Source organism: Mastigoproctus giganteus, chromosome 2 (assembly GCF_048544385.1).
Source record: "Mastigoproctus giganteus isolate SK-2022 chromosome 2, ASM4854438v1, whole genome shotgun sequence".
Lineage (NCBI taxonomy): Eukaryota > Metazoa > Arthropoda > Arachnida > Uropygi > Thelyphonidae > Mastigoproctus > Mastigoproctus giganteus.
In genome coordinates, this window is record NC_143576.1 from 10573181 (window position 1) to 10593347 (window position 20167).

The window sequence follows — 20167 nt, forward strand, 5'->3', positions numbered from 1 at the left end:
TGCCTCCTTTAATATAACTGGATAGACCCCATCCACCCCAGGTGCCTTTCTTGTGTTTATCTTCAACAATTTCTCCTCCACTTTACTCTCAGTTATTACAAGATTATCTAGCTTACTGCCAGAGTTGAATACACCTCTCGCATTCCCCTCGCTGAATAACTCCTCATGTGTGAATGTCGATGCAAAATATTCATTTAGTTTGTTAGCTACCTGAGCAGGATCATCAACAGTTGACCCATCAATATCAAGTGGACCACTCTGATTCATCCCCTTCCTTCTAGAGTTTACATAAGTAAAGAACTCTTTGCTGTTTTTCTTTGCATCTCTTGCCAAAGATTTCTCGTAATCTGCCTTCGCCTGCCTAACCTCCTTTGTAACTTGGTTACAGATCAACTTATATCTATCATAGGCTTCTGTGTCATGTGTTAATTTATATGTATCCCATGCATTTTTCTTCTCTGCCATATGGCTCATTAGTTCATCTGACATCCATTTAGGCCTAAACCTTGAACAATATTTCTTAGTTGGTATGTAAGGCCTAGTAGCTTCCAAGATAAGTTCTTTGAATGCTTCCCATTTTGAATTTGCTGTTGGTAACATCATCAGTTGGTCCCACTGTATAGAATTTAAATACTGTCTCAGACCATTATAGTCGCCTTTACGAAAGCAATAACCCTTCCCTTTACCCCTGATGGCAGTTACCTCTTCAGTAAATCCCACTTCAGCACACTGTGATCACTGCCACCTCGTGGTTCCTCTATCTGCAGATTCTTAATGCATGAAGAATCACTACTGATAATCAAATCAAGAGTATTACTCCCTTTAGTTGCTTCCCGAACATGCTGATGTAGAAAACAATCATCCAATAAATCCACAAAAGCCTTGCCAGTGTGTGAGTGACCAACCCACAAATTCCAGTCAATATCTGGGAAATTAAAATTCCCCCATTATAAGGTCTCTTATTTACTGGTGCACTCTATTTCCCTGTACAGTTTCTTATTATACTGATCAGAGTCATTAGGCCTATAGCACACTCCTACTCTCAATTTTGATCTCCCAATGCTTATGTCACACCAAACTGACTTGACACTGCACTGTCCAGCGATGTCGACTGGCTTCACTTCCTTGGACTTTATGTGTTTCTTAACTAATAGCATAAACCCTCCTCCCTTCCTATCCTGTCTATCCTTTCTGTAGACATTGTACTCCCCAAATTCCAGTTCTACATTCTTTATATCTGTGTGACACCACGTCTCTGATATCTCAACAATATCCGCCTTTGATGCTTTGAGCAATACCTCAAATTCATGAAATTTATTTACCAAACTCCTAGCATTGGTGTACACGCAAGTATACATGCGCCTGTTCCTATTCTTAGCTACCCTAATACAACCCATGTGTTTACTTGTACTGCAATGACTCCCAGCAGTCTCTGACATATCCTACATCTTGTTTTCCAGGCTTCTGCTCATTCCAATAGAAGCAGTGCAAGAATCACTTTCACCTCTGCGTGGCTTCTGTTAATCTATTAGTCCTTGTATCCCCAACTAGCACATGTCAGTGTTACTTGGAGTAATGATTCTTCACAGATGGAATGCCTTCCATTTACTAAAAAGCAGTGCCTATTTGTTCCAGAGCTCCAAGATGCAGAGAAAGGACACTCATTGCAAACATGTTAAGAAACAGTGTCTGCATTTACAAATGTATCGACTTGATAGAACATCTAATACTTTATTTCTCCTGCTGTAACTTATGACTCTCCAGTTCCTCTGTGCATCTGAAAATATACTAGAATGCTAACATAAACTGTACTTTCTCAAACATGCTGCACAATTTATTTCTAAAGAAATGCAACCAAAAATTTGGGTAGAAGGATTATTTCCATACTTCCAGAGCATCAGATTTCTCCTACAGCCACAGACAAGATAATAAGATATAACAAGATACAGATAAGATAATATAATAATACAATATGCCAGACAAGAGAATAAAAATGTAACAATTCTATTTGACCATCATAACCTTAACAAGAAGCATTTTGTTTATTACATATTTATCAAAATGTAACTTGGAATGTTGAAAGCATAAAAAATGATGTAGGATAGCTGTGCGGAAATTTGCCTTTAGCCAGCGGGTAATTGGTTGGTGGAACAGACTTCCATCCCTTGTTGTGGAAGTTGATAGCCTAAATAAATTTAAGGCTCAGCTGGACAGGTATTTCGAACGAACGGAGGGATGAAGTGAAAGGGGGTTTTTTTTTTTTTTTTGGCTGATGCTGCATAAGCTTGCTTTCTTGCATCATATGCCTGTACTAATGCTAATGCTAAAAAAATTAAATTCTTCCTTTTGGAAGTTAACATTTTTGTTTCTTAGCAATGTACACAATTCATTAATTTCCAACATTGGACACAATGAAAGGGCATTCATATGGCCTGCAGTGTATTTCTGTAATTATTGTAAATAAATGTCTAAATAGTTTTCTTTAATTTATTTTCTTCTCAATAAAAAACACAATCAATTATAGGAGAGATGGACTGATGGTACTAAGGATTGCATTACAAATAAATTCTTTCCACATGTAAATATTAATGGTAAACCTTGGTCCAGACGGCTTAGATAGTCCTCTCAAGAAGGTCTTGAGAGGACGTGGATCATTTTTTGCAAAGTTACTTGAATTAGGCATTGTGGATTGTTCTGCTTGTGTCTGTGGGAAAGATGAAACTTATGAGGCGTATATTATATGACTTATGAGAACTCTGATATTATATCTATTAAGGCGGAATTAATAGCAGGGTTGCCAAATCTACGAGTGTTGAATCCTCGATTTAAACGACTTCGGGTAGAAACAGAGCCAGATTTCAAATCCTTACAAGAGTTTGCCATCCAGGTATTTCAAAGGTGGTTAATCTAGTTACCAATAGAGGAGCAAGGAAATTAATTGTTGCATCATGTAATAAGGTCTTGTGGCTGACTGGAAAACAACCAGGTTGGCTGATCATCAGAATGGAAATCAGTATTTCAAACAGGGTAGGTTCAGGATGTGTGGTACTCTTCTAATTATAGGTAGGAACATACCCTGTGTAGGTAATGATGCTCAAATCATTTCAGAGAGAAGTACATCTTGGAGGGTTCTTGTGTGGATTGACTTTGGATGCCTACTTTGAATGGATGCATCTAATTCTCTCTACGGTGCTGTAATCTGTAATACTGTATGTATGGTATTGTAAATATATGGCTGTGCTGCCTAAATTTGGAAGGGACTGCCTGGTACAAAAAAAATAATAATTTTACATTAGTGTATAACAAATTTGAGGCTATAGAGGCAATTATTTAAATTATAATGCTTGTTTTAAATAAAGAGAGAAAAATTTACACTTGTTTGCCATTGTTCATGTCAGAGGTCTCTGGGAATTATATTTATCATGATTTAGTCTGGTTTGCAAGTGATCAAGGCTTCAGTAAAAGTCCTGTAATGTACAGGCATACCTCGAATAACGAATAGGATGCGTTCCACGAAATTACTTCGTTAAGCGAAACTTCGTTTTCAGAGGTAAAAATACTATGGCCAGAATAGGGATACGTTCCTACGTAAAGAAAATGAAAAGCTTTTTTTTTCGAACAAAGAAAAGTTTTATTAAATAAACAGTCAACTTACATACAAAGTGAAATCATATTTTAAAATATGAGTCTAAAGTTAATTGCTTATGCTCTTTTTCTCTTTCATTTAACAATTGCCTATACGGAGTTATTGCATTTAACACTGATCGCTTAACAATAACACTTCTTCCTAAATCAGGATCATTTTCACTAAAAAAATTTAAAACGTTTTCAATGTCATTTAAGCATCTTTTTAAATCTTTGGTTGTTAACACTTTTTCGGCAGGAACTTCTTTAACCTCGTCTTCATTATCTTTGTCTTCGTTGCTAACAAGGTTTTCTAAATCTTCCATCGAAAAACCATCATCTTCTGCATTCAATAAATTTCTAACATCCTCTTCATCTACATTTTCGAAACCTATTGATTGAGCCATCTGGATAACTTCATTTCTAATTTCTTGGATGTTATTTTCTTCTTCTAGTACAACTTCTGGCCATATTTTGCGCCAAACTCCATTTAAGCATTTCTTAGTGACTTCTTTCCAAGGACTATCAATGTTTTCAATGGTGTAGTTTTTCCAAAAAGTTTTAACTGTTATTTAACTGTCATTTCCTCTTTATTCTCTAGTTCAGTTAAACTGCTTAATGTTCGACACAGATAATAAGCTTTAAATGATGCTATTACTCCCTGATCCAATGGTTGAATCAGGGAAGTTGTGTTTGCTGGAAGAAACACAACTTTGACAGGAATGCATGTGTCCAACGTGTTAAGATCAGTAGGATGTCCCGGAGCATTGTCTAACAACAAAAGAGCTTTTTCTTCAAAGTTGTTTTTTTTTTGACAATACCATTTTACTTCAGGACAAAAGTGGTTAACAAACCAATCAGTAAATAACTCATTGGTAACCCACGCTTTTCTATTTGCTTTCCATATTACAGGTAAATTCATTTTTATGCTACCTTTTAACGCCCTCGGATTTTCTGAATGGTAAACTAATAACAATTTTAATTTATAATCGCCAGAGGCATTTGATCCAACGAGTAACGTTAAATGGTCTTTGGCTGCTTTGAACCCAGCAGCTGATTTTTCTTCAATAGAAATGAAGCTTTTTGTTGGTAGCCGTTTCCAGAACAAACCGCTTTCGTCAACATTGAACACCAAATTTGGAAAATTTTCACGTTCAATTATTTCCTTTAGTTTTACTGGAAACTTATTTGCAGCTTCTCCTGTTAATTTTACACTATGAATCCTGGCCCGTTTTTTAAATTTCTCGAACCAACCACAAGAAGCCCCAAAGGTTTCCGTAATTTCTTCAGTTTGTTTAGATTTCAGGTGATTAAACTGGAATATTTTTTTTATGTTAAATGGGGCTTGAAATTGCCGACTTCGTTATATCGAAGCTTCGTTATCAGAGGTAACGTTAATCGAGGTGTGCCTGTATTGTCAAATAATAAGTGATTTTATTGTGGCCTAAAGAATGCAAGTAATCAGTACTGATCTTCGTGGATAAACCCCACAAAGAAAACAACTTGTTCAAGGTCTTGATTAAGATGCATTCAAGATTAAGATGATTTCTGGAATAAAGATGCATTCAAAGACTTTTACTGCACGTGAAGTGGATATTCAATTCATGAATTATTTAGAGAGAAAAAATAACAAATACACGCATTCATAAGTGCGCGTGTGCATGATTGTTCGGGTCGGGTTATTTACACGCTCCGCTTACTTCAATTGTTTTAGTTTCTTAAACTAGTGTAACCATCTTAATTTTCATCTAATGTCTTAGATCTATATTCACAGTTCGTGAGGAGTGAGTATCGAAGTGCTTTTTGCTACTATTTCGTCCAGTAATTTCGGATTTCCTGGCAGAATTGTTAAAGTTGAATCGGACCTTGTTGTTTGCCATTGTGAGTACAGTGTGTATTCATTTACCCGCTGGAGCCCACATGCTGCAAAAAGTAAGCAGTCAGCTCTTCACCACCCTACTTAATCCTAGCCTGAAGCAACATTCCTTGATCAGTAAGTACTCTGCTTTTACTTTGTCAGCAACCTTGCCATATCTCTCCCTGTAGTGTTTAGTGAATTTTGGGTACAATGCCGTCGAAAAATATGCAACCCTGCTCGAGCTGCGAAAAACTTTCCGACTGCCTAATAAAATGTTCATCATTATCATTCCAGCTTCTTTTTTGCAATTTTTGTAGTGGCATTAAAGATCTAAAATGGACTGCGCAACTTAGGAAATCAAAATCGAGATGTGCACTCTGCAAGCAAAATAGGGATTCGTCAGATACAGCTGACATATTAGCTACTCCCTTAGTGCACTTGCCTCCCCCCCCCCACAGTCTCTCCCTCTAGAATGCTGAATGTTCTTAATGACGTCACCACACACATCAATTCCACTCTCAGTGAACCGGCTACGAACAGCAAGTTTTTCCCTGGGGTTCCTGATAATTGTTCTCAAGCGGAATCACATGCTCAAGTCAGCTGCGCTTTTTGCAGGTGTAACACTGAGAAACTTGAAACTATTGAAGGCATTCTAAGAAAACTGTATTCAGAAAATAGCTCGCTAAGGGAATGTCTGAACCAGCTTGAAGATTATCAACGAAAGTCCTTGAGCCTACTACAAGGTCTCTTGCCCGTGAACACTAGGCTCCCTTGTGTAGCCCACTGGAATGCCCATCTCCCACACCTGAGTCATCGCTACTACCTGAAATAGATATAGTTACACTCTCTAAAGACAAGGCCTATAGTGCCTGCTAAAATCAATGAAACGGAACTCTGACATTGCAGGCACGAATGGAGCACGGCAAGGCCAGATGCCCGGACCTCAACCGGCGCAAACATCCCCACGGCAACAGTATTCCAGAAACAGCAAAACCACCTTGAATGGCACGAGAGTAGTTAATACTAGACTCAGAATATGAGATCACCAAGCCACCAGCAATACTCGTGCAAATATATTCATTAGCAGGCTGGATCCATTGACAAAAGTTGAAGAAATTCAGGCACTGTTGATGGAACTAGGCATACCCGATAAGCCTTTCAAAATCAATACCAATACAATTCCTTTAGGATTCAGATTGATGGGCCTAATTACTAACAACACCTCAAATGCCGGATACTGGCCCAGAGGTCTGTTGGTAATGCCATCCTATAGGACACCAAAGACCAAGAACTTATCAAGCCTGAACCCCATTCCACAACAATGCATAACTACACCAGCATAGATACCTGTCCTCTCTAGTGGAGTCGCCCAAATTATATCCGAGAGTGGGTGCAACTTATGGATGTCTAATGTGGAGATGACAAGCGAACATCGGACCGGTTGCATTCCAGTTAGAATATCCAGTAAGAAGGCACACCGAACGTGACATCGATCCCGGGACGAGATTTCAGATCATTATGTGAAAAGCAAATAATGTTCCAAGAGTAATCTCATCATAGTACAACCTTCTGTCGAAGTAAAAATTCGATGTTTCCTACAAAACATCAGGAGTGTCAAAAACAAACTAGATGGCCTGCTTGATTTGCTTTCCTGTGCAGAGTATGACTTCGTCATTCTGATTGAAACCTGGCTCAGAGATGAAATGGAAATTGCTGCTTCACCTGAAATCTTGGCTATCACATGCTGGCTGCTAATAGAATTGGGAGACAAGGTGGCAGTATAGCAAACTGTCAAAGGAGTTCACTCCCCCTGATTAAGGCATCCACTTATCCAGGAGGTGACATAGAAGCTGTTCTTGGAATCAACCGAATTGCTGGTTTGTCGATCTCTCTGTGTGTGCCGTTTATTTCCCTCCACCAGTTTCTGAGGATTCTGTCCTTAATCTGACAGCATGGCTGTCATCCACAATCAATCATCGGCAAAAGCTCATCATCCTCGGAGACTTTAACCTTCCACTGCCAGCCACAAAGAAGCTCCTAGATACTCTGTCATTGAACATGTCGGAAATGGGCAATGGTCTTATTCATGTTCCTCCCTCACACGGCGATGCCACCCTGCACGCATCTTCTCAAACTGTTTAGTAAAGGAAACCCTGACCATAACTGAGAACGTCCTCCCGTCCAATCACGTTCTGATTGCTGCAATGATATCTCTGCAGGCACCTAAGGATGAACGTACACAAATACAAACTATAAACACTGTCAGGAGAGTATACAATCCAAAATACATCAACATTGGAAAAGTTACTACCCTTTTCCAACTTTACCCATGGAATATACTGGCTGAGCTTAACATAAATGAGGCTGCCTACTGGCTTTCGAGATGGATCGAATTCATGATGGAATGTCCAAAACTTGCATCCTTAGTCCCCACTCAAAGTCATGGTGGAATGACCTCCTGACCAAGGCCTTTAGGGAAAAGCAGGCAGCCTATGCCTCTTACAAGAAGTCGCCTTCACAAGAGTCATACGCCAAATTTTCCAAAGCAAGGATGGATTTCCAGAAGAGTAAACAATTTGCTATTGACAATTTCATGAATGGCCGGCTATCCAGGGGAAAACGTTTACTGTTCATTGTTTATTTGGTTTTTATTTTAGGAGCATTAGCAACTAAGGCCATATTGCTCCGGGAATATGCGGTGGTCATTCCCTGACCTTTCCGCATCCTCCGTATTTGGTGGTGACGGGCTCGAACCCCGGTCTAATCAAGTAGCATGTGCTACGCACTGCTGCTCCTTCCCACCTGGCTACGGAGGCGCAGGGGAAAACGTGTGTGGTCCACTAGTCATACTTGCACCCCTCTATCTTTAGATGTCCAGGAATGGTGTGAGCATGTGCTGTGTTTTAAGCGAGATCACCGTGTGTCCGAAGCATATCCTTGGAACGAAGCGTTTAACGTTTCTTCACTTTCTAGTAATACAGAAATTTCCAAAGAACAACTAATAAAAATAATAAATTCACTACCTGACAAGTCCACCATAGGAATTGACGCAATACCTCTTTTTAGTCTAAAAATTGCTTCTTATTTCATCAGCAAAGAGCTCACTCAATTCTACAACAAAGTACTCAAATTTGCACAGGTGCCTTCAAGCTGGTTATCATACAGAGTCATGGCAGTTCCGAAAAAGCCTCATGCGAAAAGACCGGCTGACTTCAGGCCAATATCAATTGCCTCTCCCTTCCTGAAATGCCTCGAGAAGTGCATCTATAATGATGCAGCACTCGTAATCTTTGCATATAGGCCAGAACATACCCATTATGCCATACCTAATAGATCTACTGTAACCTGCCTACAGTGATTATCACAGAAAATACTTCGTGCCTGGAATGACAACAAAGATCTTCACACCATTTTTCTGGACATGAAATCTGCTTTCGACTCAGTCCAAATAACACCCCTTCTTGCCTTACTTGAGAGATTCCATGGGATATCCGGAAATATGATCGAGATCCTCAATAATTTGCTAGATAGGAGAATGCTTCTCTTCAAAGGCGATGGCATTACAGTCACTAAAAGCGTCAAAGTAGGGATCCCACAAGGTGGTTCTCTCTCAGCCTTGTTATTTACAGCAATATTCGTTCCACTAATGGATCAAATTCCAGCTTTCCTATAGTATGCTGGTGATATTGTTTGCTACTTGCCATGCAAACGCCATGTTGGTGATTCACAAGAAAGACAAACCACCTCTGAATCTGTAAACAGCACCTAAATACATTCTGTAAGTATGCTAAATTTTTTGGCCTCTAAGTCAATCTAGAAGTCAAACTATCTCATCTTTACGCCAAGTCGGATGACTTCTACTGATACTGCAAATTCTCTACTTCCGGAATTGGCAGGAAATGTTCTGACTCCCACAGACAGTGTCAAATTCCTAGGCATAATCCTTGATGCCAACCTCACCTACAAAAAACAAATCCAAGCTCAGTATTCCAAAGCCCTGAGTGTTCTGGGGAATCAAAATTGATCTGTGCAAAACGCACAATAAGCAAATAATCAAGAAATACCTTGCAACTTACTTCTGTAGTGTACTCTCCTATGCCGTGGAAGTTTGGTCGGCGGCACCACCCACTAGCCTCAGGAAACTACAGGGCCTCGAATTCTGGGTGCTGAAGTGAGCCAACTTGTGGTCGCACCAGATCTACAACATCTAAATCTACTCTCTGCTGCAACCTGCAATATACGCCCATAGTCCACAGAGCCCATGTGCTAAAAATAAAATCATTCCTTCATCTGTGCTCAGCTAAGCAGGATCTGGAACACGGTTGGCTGGCATTTGCCAGGCAGACATCTCCGTAATACCCCCCCCTGTGCTAAAGGCTCCAGCGGTTACAGAATTTCAAGAGACACTTCCCTAATGTGACTCTGGACACTCTCAACTCGCTCAACATCGACATCAACCTGTGGACTATAGACAAGGCATATCGCAATGGCATCTTGTCCTAGCTTGCTGTTTGTAAAGGACATTTATGTAAGTGCCGATCTTAGTTAGTTAACCGATGTTATTTCATGTTCTGCTCAACTTGAAGTCCTTTTTCGCTGTAATTATTACTTCATTTTTACATTTTGATTATCATCTTTGCTTTGATCTATTAATTATTATTTAGTTATTATTATTATTTATTATTTTTTTTTTTTATAAAACAAAATCACTTGTATAAACAACAAATTGTAAGATTCCTCTGGCTTTCTGTGTAAGGAATCACTATTGTATAAAATTTATGTTAATAAAGAATCGTATTATTATTATTTATTCCAAGTTTTAAAGGATTGTCTAATCCTGTTGATGGGGAAGGAATGTAACAGGAGACTTTAAAATGAAGCTGCTTTTTTTTTTTCTTTTTTTATCACTCTAAAAATTCATTGACTTAAGGACAATTTCAAGGTAACACTACTTCTGGCTTTGAATAAGAAAGCATGGATAACATTCAAAATGTTCCAGGAGTGGTCGGTGGATCACTTTTCTTCCAATGGTCAAAATTTATTATAGAGGAAAGTAAAAGGATCAATAAAATTTTAAATTTGGCATTTAAAATGATTAAATTGGCATTAAGAGGACAACTTGTATTGAGATGCAAGTAGTTCTCTTGCCTCTCAATGCTACTTGCTTACTGCAACTAACAGATCAGATAGCAATTACAACCTTCAGAACGTTTTATTTATATCTTACTATTGCAGCTTTGGATGTAGATGAAACTATAACTAACCCTGAAAGTCTACTGAGAAGAACAGTTCATCCTAAAAACAGTTAAAAATACTATTCACTGCTGGAAGGAAATCAGAGAACAATGAATTGATGTTGGACAAAAAAAAGCTGTACCCACAGATTGATTCTGAATGGTGAATTGAGAAAATTACCTGGGAAATTGTATAAATAAAAAAATCAATTCAGAAATGGATGCTACATATGTGGATGGTATATTTTTATAATACATTATTTTGTAATGTATTAGTAAAAAAGCTCTTTCTGACTAACTAATTAGATAATGTATTACAAAATACATGGAATATACATGTTTAACCTGTTCAGAAGTATATCTGCTAAAAGTTTATTTACCTAGGACAGTGATTTTTTTCACAGAGGAAAACTGGAGTGTGTTCATAAAAAATGAAAACTTTGCATATTAAATATTAATTTGTTCTTATGTTGACATGCCCAATATTAGAATGAAATTACTGTCAATAATAATTTTTTTTTTTTTTTTTTTTTGTTGGGGTGCAAAGATATCTATTTATCACTGCATTCTATTTTATCAACTTCTTCATCTGAATTCCAGAGAATATGTTCAATTTCAGGCCCAAATCAAGCAAGTAGAGCCCAAGAAAGCAAGATTATAAACATCAGCCAAAAAAAAAAAAAAAAAACTTTCCCATTCACTCCAAATGTTTGTCTGGTTCTGTGTTGAATTCATTTAAGCAGTCAACTTCTAAAGGCAAATTTCCGCACATTTTTCTAAAACTATCTTTCCTCAATTTGAATTTATGTCCCCTCAGGTGATTAATTTGAGCAAGAGGAAGTATCCCACCAGCATTGAGCTTGCTCAAACCATTCAAGGCCTTGTGCATCTCAATCAGATCATCTCACAGGTGCCTAGTCTCCAGACACTGCAATTTGCAGTACTTAAGCCTTTCTTCATAAGAGTAACCCTTTATTCCATTAACCAATCACGTTGCCCTTCTCTATTCTTGTTGCAACAGCTCTACATCCTTTCTAAATTAAGGCCTCCAGGCCTGTATACAGTACTTAAGGTTTGGCCTGACCACTGCCTTATACAAGAAGATAATCACCTCCTTATGCCTGCTAGAAAAATTCCTGTATATCATTGGCAAGACACCATGAGCTACTCTTGCAGACTGTCTGCACTGCTCAAAAAAACTTCATATCTGACTACACAATTACCCCCAGGTCGTTTTCATTCTCTACCACACTGAGTGTAGTACCACACAGTTCATACATTACTCTGGGATTAGTGCTTTCCATATTCAGTACTTTACATTTGTCAATGTTAAACTTCAGCTACCACCTCTCACCCGATCTGCTCAACTTTTCAGGATCCTTTGCAGTAGCATACTATCACTGGTGTCATTAACCCTGCCAACCTCTGTATCGTCTGCAAACTTGGACATTATGCTTGATATACCTTCATCAACATCACTGATAAATACAGAAAACAACAATGGACCCAGCACTGAACCCTAGGGGACTACACTAATAACATTAGTCCACGAAGAGCAATTTCCACTGATTACCACTCAACCATGCCTTTAGCCATAGCAACAATCTGATCTTAATGCCATACACCTCAAATTTGTACAGCAGTTTTCCATGTGCAACAGTATCAAAGGCTTTCCCAAAATCCAAGCATATGATATGAAAATTATGTTTTGCATCCAGTTCCTTTGTGACCACATCACAGTATCCAATCACATTGGTCAGACAAGACTTCCCCTTAACAAACCCATGCTTTGTCTGAACTATAACTGCAGTCTTGTCTAGATGATCTTGCAGTGCTTCTTTAAGCAGTACCTCCATTAATTTCCCCAGAACAGAAGTTAAACTAACAGGTCTGTAATTAATTACTTGTGTTACACTTGCGTAGCCGAGTGGTCAGGAGCGGGAGTGCAGTAGCACACGCTCTTTGAGTAGACCGGGGTTCAAGCCCCTGACTGCTGAATACGGTTGATCTGCCAATCCTACTAGACCAGCGTGGCAGATTATGGTCCATTTCCCTCAGTATGAATTGTTGAGGAGGCTTCCATCCTGCAGTGGGTTGATAATGGCTGCACTTTACCTTTTTTTTTTTTTTTTTTTACCCTTTGATCCTCCTCTGTGAATTGGGGTCAACATTTTGACATCTCCAGTCCATGGGGACCTCCCCTGAGTCCAAGGAAGCTCTCATAATTAAGGCTAAGGGTTTGCTTACTTCTTTTGCTGCCTCCTTTAATATAACTAGATAAATCCCATCCACCCCGGGTGCCTTTTTTATGTTTAACTTCAACAATTTCTCCTCCAGTTTGCTCTCAGTTATTGCAAAATCATTTAACTCCCTGTTAGAGTTTAATAAACATCTGGCCCTCTTCTCCTTGAATAACTCCTCATGTGTGAATGTAGATGCAAAATACTCATTTAGTCTGGCAGCTATCTGAGAATGATTATCTACAGTCAAACCATTGATATCAAGTAGACTAACCTGATTCATCTCCTTCCTTCTAGAGTTTACATAAGTAAAGAACTCCTTGCTGTTTTTCTTTACATCCTTTGCGAAAGATTTCTTGTAATCTGCCTTCGCCTACCTAACCTCCTTTGTGACTTGATTACAGACTAGCTTATATTTTTCACAAAATGCTTCACATTTTGTGAAGTTCTTCACAAAATGCAGATCATTTTCAGTTAATGATATTCAAGGTATCATCAATATTATTAATAAAATCTTCAATAAACTTGTCATTAAAGTGTTTCCATGCCTTCATTTGTAGAGTCCTCATTCCCACTCAACAGTGTAATTTTCAGTTCCAATTTCATTTGTTAGTCAATCCGGTCTTACATCTGAAATAATTCTTGCATGTTTTCAATATTTATGACATCCATCCCCCAGTAGATTAGGAAAACAGATGTCATAATCTATAGAGTTTGTACATTACTACTTTCTGAACTGTCTGAATCATAACAAAGTTCTTGTATTCATTCTTCAACCTTTTCACGCAACTAGCATGCTCTTTAAGTGAAGCCACACCAATATTCCCAATTGCTCACCGCATGGTAAAACTCCAAAAACTACTTAAATGACCATTGATTTTTGACTCCCACAAGCCTCAATCAGTTCTTTCCAGGTGCAGTCTCAGGTAACAAAGCTTAAAATCTGGCAAATATTACATCCCTTATTCAACCAATGGACTGTTATGTCACAGCAAATTTGTACATTCAAAGTTTTAAATTGGGTGAAAAGGGTGTGTCAATCAGAAACAATGAAATGGGCTCCAATCTATTATTCTCACAGTAGCATTTTATTTCCATACAAAATTTATTTATGAATGAAATGTTCTTTAAAAATGTCCTTTTTTCATTCATGCTTTTGGATTTGATCTCTGGATAACAATCAAATGTACTTTGGTAAACCAACTCATCGCATGTAAGTAGTAAGTATCTATGAACAGTAGACAAGCATTGGTTTTAGTTTGAAATCTTTTGAAGCATTACCAACTAGCATAAGCACAAGACTGTCTTTGGTGGATTTGAAACCCGGTGCATGACTGCATTCCGTTCCAATTTAAAGCAGTGTCACCAACACTAAAAATTTAAGGACACTGGCCAAAACACTCTTATTTGGGTGGATTTCCCAAATATTACAGTTCCCTAGAGTGGCAGCTGTAGTAAACCTAGTGAGTTTCATAGTAAACCTTTCAAAATCTTTGACCCAGATATTACTGGGAGGGCAGGAGGTGGGAGCCTTAGTGAAAGGAATCTTTAAAGTCTTTCAACTAAAATAATCAATTTTTAGATTACTTTCTAACTGAAATTTTTTTTTTAATTTTAATTAGATTTTCCTAATAAATAACATTTAATAATTATTTATCAGGCAAAAAAAGTTATTATTAAAAAGATTTTTAATGATAACTATTTACTTGTGTAGATACCAAAGTTTAAAACAGAGGTCAACAATTGTTCCATCGTAGTGCATGGAAATAAAAATAATATGATTTTCTGGAGAGACCATGCCAGAAATTTCATTAATTACTTGCTGATTTATTTCTTACATTTACTTCAAATTTTATGCAACTACTTATCTAATGTGTTTCTTGTAATAAAAAATTATATTAATTCTACAACTAACATTTAATTTAAAATAGAAATACACTTATAAAAAATTGTGATAGCTCAATCTCATGACCTTGTTTATTTTTACATACACTGCAGAAAGATTGCACCTGAATTTAAAAAAAGGATAATATTTATTGCTGGTGACATTGGTTGGAGATTATTTATTACAAGGGCTGTTCAATAAAGAATGATAATTTTTCATGAACGACTGTACTGCTTGCTCTTTCTAGCTGAGCTGTGAAATTTAAGAACAAAGCAAGTTACATACATAGCAACTGTGCAACTGACTTGTTGAACAGTCAGTTAAGTTTATGCCTGTCAGTTTCACATATGTAACAATGGTAAAAATGGGAAAGGTATGTGAGGAACAGTATGCTGCTCTCAAATTGTTTCTGTCTCAAGAAAACATCAGCTGAAGTGTATGAAATGTTAAAAGAGGCTTATGGTCAATCAACGCTTCCATATAGCACAGTTCGCAGGTGGTTTAGAACGTTTGAAGATGGACATGATTCAATCACAAAAATTGGCAGTCCTGGAGCTCCAACCACTACCGTCACCACAGAAACCATAAACACTACTTCTGTAATCGTGAAAGCAGATAGTCACATGAAAGTAAGGCAACTGGCAAAGATGTTGAGAATATTAGCAGGATGCATGCACAGTATTCTCCATGACTATTTGCACATGACATGTGTTTGTGCACACTGGGTTCCAAGACTACTCGCACCTGAGCAACAGCAAGTTCACATGGAGGTTTGTCAGGAGCTCAAATTGATAGTTACTGAAGATGGTGAGGTTCTGCACAGTGTGATAACGGTGGATGAAATATGACTCCATCATTTCAACCCAGAGAGTAAGCAAACGAACTGTATTTGGAAGTCTATGTCATCACAACACCAAAAAAACATAAGTTGTGGCTTCTAGAGGAAAAATTATGGTCATCTCTTTTTTTTGACATTCAAGGAATGGTTTACCAGCATGTTGTGCCATATCATACAACTGTTACAGGACATTACTACAGAACTGTACTGCACACGTTGCAGATTACATTCATTGCAAATGACCACAACTGCATGCAGGCAGGTGGATGCAGCATCTCGACACTGCAGGACCTCACACTCCTCATACTGTAATCAAGTACATAGCCATCATTAATGTCAAATGTATAGGCACCTCCGTAGCCAGGTGGGAAGGAGCAGCAGTGCGTAGCACGCTTCTTGATTAGACTGGGGTTCGAACCCGTGACCACCAAATATGGAGGATGCAGAAAGGTCAGGGAATGACCACCACATATTACCGGAGCAATATGGCCTTAGTTGCTAATGCTCCTAAAAACCAAATAACAAACAAACAAAGAAATGTCAAATGTGTTCCTCATCTGCCCTACAGCCCTGACCTTGCATCCTACATTTTTATGTTTTATTATTTTTTTTTAATTTCCAAAGATAAAGGAGGAGCTGTGAGGAAAACGTTTCCAGTCATCTAAAGAAGTTGTAAAGACAATGGAAGTGATTTTCAAACACATGTCAAAAAATGGCTTCCACGGTGTTCTTGAAGAATAGCAGAAATGTTGGCACTTCAACAAATGGGGACTACATTGAAAAGGGCCATCAAAATAAGGATGGTTAATAAATGGATGTTGTGAAAATAATTATGATCATTCTTTATTGAAAAGCTCTCATAGTTGAACTTTTTTTGTACCTTCTTATTGGCTATTCTTATATGTATGCTACTATTTGATCCAACTTATATTGTTCACTTTGTATAAACTGTAAAAGTTTAAAAGTTTACATAAAAGTCTGAGGCAGTATCGTTTCCATTAATGCATTTTGACTGATTTGGTTCAGTTAGTGTAGTGGAACACTTTTCATCAAGCCAGAAGTCATATATTTCAATTTTATGTTTGAACTATTATAATGAAATGGCTTTTATCTCATCATTATTATTACTAATGTTAGTGAATTGAATATTATATTATCATAATACTGAATATTATAATACTGAACTGTTATTATCCAATTGTTAGTAAGAGGGGCACTCTTATAAAGAAAGAGTTTCGTTCTGTTTGTTATGTTGTTTGTTATTTGGTTTTTAGGAGCATTAGCAACTAAGGCCATATTGCTCCGGGATATGCGGTGGTCATTCCCTGACCTTTCCGCATTCTCCGTATTTGGTGGTGACGGGCTCGAACCCCGGTCTAATCAAGTTTCGTTCTGCCAACTGCAGTGTCATGAAACTAAGTACCTGATAGGAGACCTGAGTGACTTGTTGAATAATAAGTTGAAGATGAGTATCTTGTTGAATAATAAATTGATTGGAGAATACTACCAGTATTATGTGAGCTCGATGCTATAGCATTCTTCCTGTTGCTCAGACTACACACATGAGAAAGCATAAATATAAATTGAAGAGCAATGACTGTAGGATAGATGTGCGGAAGTTTCCCTTAAGCAGGTGGGAAGTTGATCATTCGAACAAACTTCAATCTGTTGTGGAAGTGCATAGTTGGAATAAATTTAAGATAGAATAAGACAAATTATCAGAGAGGATGGATAGGCAGCTTGACAAGTTTTTTTTTTTTTTTTTAGGAGCATTAGCAACTAAGGCCATATTGCTCCGGGGATATGCGGTGGTCATTCCCTAACCTTTCCGCATCCTCCGTATTTGGTGGTCACGGGCTTGAAACCCGGTCTAATCAAGAAGCGTGTGCTATGCACTGCTGCTCCTACCCACCTGGCTACGGAGGCGCCTTCCTCTGTCATAACTAACGATAATACTGTACTGCATTATATTGCTGCTATTATTGAAGTTTGCTTCCTTGAATCCTATGCAGCACAGTATTAGCATTACTCATGCAAATACTGTACTGTACTGTATTGTACTGCTACTATTATTTACCATATATGAAATTACTATTTATTAGTTTGTTTGTTTGTTATTTGGTTTTTAGGAGCATTAGCAACTAAGGCCATATTGCTCTGGGGATATGCGGTGGTCATTCCCTGACCTTTCTGCATCCTCCGTATTTGGTGGTCATGGGCTCGAACCCCGGTCTAATCAAGAAGCATGTGCAACGCACTGCTGCTCCTGCCCACCTGGCTACGGAGGCACCACTATTTATTAGTATGTTAATGCAATTGTGTAAAAAAAAAAAAAAAAAAAAAAAAAAATACATTTCTGTAAATACTGCCATCAATTTCTGTGTCTGATGAATTTCCACATAGTAAACACAATGTCATAAGAGCCTACACAAAAATGAAGATAAATAATGCTATTATTTCATATACAGTAAAATAACATTTTATTATTATTTTTTCATTGAAAAATGTTAATTTAAAGTGTTTTCTTAAACACTTTATAAATTTGTTGTTCTGGAATAATGCTCAAGTTTTGTGCAATAAATACCTACACTAATTTAAATTTGAAAGCTTAATTTTTTTTCATGTTTCTATTTAATGGTACCATATTTTTCAAATTTTTAGCAAAATTAATGAACTTTCTGTTTCATTAAAACTAATCAATATTTCTAGTGGACAAGAAACAAAGCATTTAGAAAATTATAAATTATTATTAAAAAATAGAAATATAAACTTAGAAAGTTTTGTAATCTCCTGGAAAAAGATCAAGCATATAAAAATAACAGAAACACAATTTAAAACACTTAATTCCTTTTTTAAAAAATATTAAGGTTGAAGTTTGGTGACTATTAGACTACATAACATAGACTACATATCTTGTTATGAAACTAGGCAATACTACTGCCAGGTTAACAGTATTTAAGTAAGCAGATTCTGAAAAAGTATATACTGACAAGAAATAATGTCAGATTTGTCTCAAAAGAATGGAAATTTTATTTTATTATTATTTTTTTTTTCCTATCATTCTACTGCCTGAAGAAATTACAACAAAACCAGGATACTGAAAATGTTATGCTTAAACCTTAGAGAAAGAAAAAAAAAAAAAAACTATTAATTGATGCAAATACAAAGAAGAAATGTTTGTTGGACTGCAGCAGAAAACTATTGCACAACAGTAGTTTCCAACAAAAACTCAACTCCATTCAGTTATAACTACAGAACAGTCTTTTTAATCCTTGGTTCACTTGTTTTTAGGTAATAAAAAAGTGGAAAAAAGGCTATAAAAACTGAAAAAAGAACCGCTATTAACTATAAAAATATAAGTTGCCAGATGTCTCTTAAAATACACTTTTTATGTTTGCATCTCAATTTTTTACCCCACAATTTGAATGCTGTTGATAATGAACAAGGCAAAAGGTTCTATCATAATAAAGTTTAATGGAACAATGCCATAAAGGATAGGCAGATTATGCCATGATGGACGACTATTTCTGGCTTTACAAATGGAATGTGAACTGTGTGTCTGTGTATGTAAGAAAATATTATTTCATTTTACTGAATCTTTAACCAATTTTATATTTTTGTTTTAATATTTCTATTTAATGTAAGAACATAATATTTTATTAATGAACAAAAGTTTATTCTCTTTTAAATAAAGCTACTATTTGAAATTGCCTAATAAATGTAAGTATACTAATGGCTTGAATAAAAAAAATGAAAGATAAGAACAACCTATGAGTTCCTGCATTGAATATTTGTGTAGAGGCTTTTAAAAATGGGTGGTTATATTGCTTCAGATCAGATTACACTTTCAGATCAAAGATCTTTCATCAAAATTGAAACTTTAATAGGTCAAACACCAACACAAATTAAGGAATTGTTGTGGGAAATATGTGGAATCAACAGCATATCACAGCATGATTTCACATTGATCTCAAAAAGGTTTTGCCAAGTTCAAAACAGTGTTAAAGACAAGCAATGCACAGGAAGACTGAGAACATCTATGGACAATGCACTGGCAGTCATTATAACCACCATTCTGGAGGAAGACATGATATATGACCTGTGAAGAAAGAGCAAACAAGTCTGGAATATTCAAATCATTTGTTCACCAAATTTTAACTGAGGCCTGATGGGTCCAACATTTGTCAGATGAATGAGCAACACATACAGAAATGGATATTGAAGCATACTGAAGAACTTTTTAAATGCACTGTTACTATTGATGAGACATGGACGAATGACTTTGAAACTGAAATGAAGTTACAATCAGCCCAGTGAAAGCATCCATCTTCACCATATCCCTCTAAATATTGCTGGCAACAATCAAAGGCAAAACAAACGGTAATCATGGTCTATGATTATGAGGGCATTACTGCTGTTAATCACTTGCCACTTGGAAGGTCAGCAAGACTACTTTGCAACATTTCAACATTTCTTTGTCAGAAATAT

General features: G+C 37.0%; 1 protein-coding gene across 1 annotated transcript in view; it reads right to left on the minus strand.

The window, feature by feature from the left end:
* The window catches only part of LOC150089156 (PHD finger protein rhinoceros-like), a 327976-nt gene that overhangs the window by 112292 nt on the left and 195517 nt on the right, over nt 1-20167 (minus strand). The gene's annotated exons all lie outside the window — the stretch shown is intronic.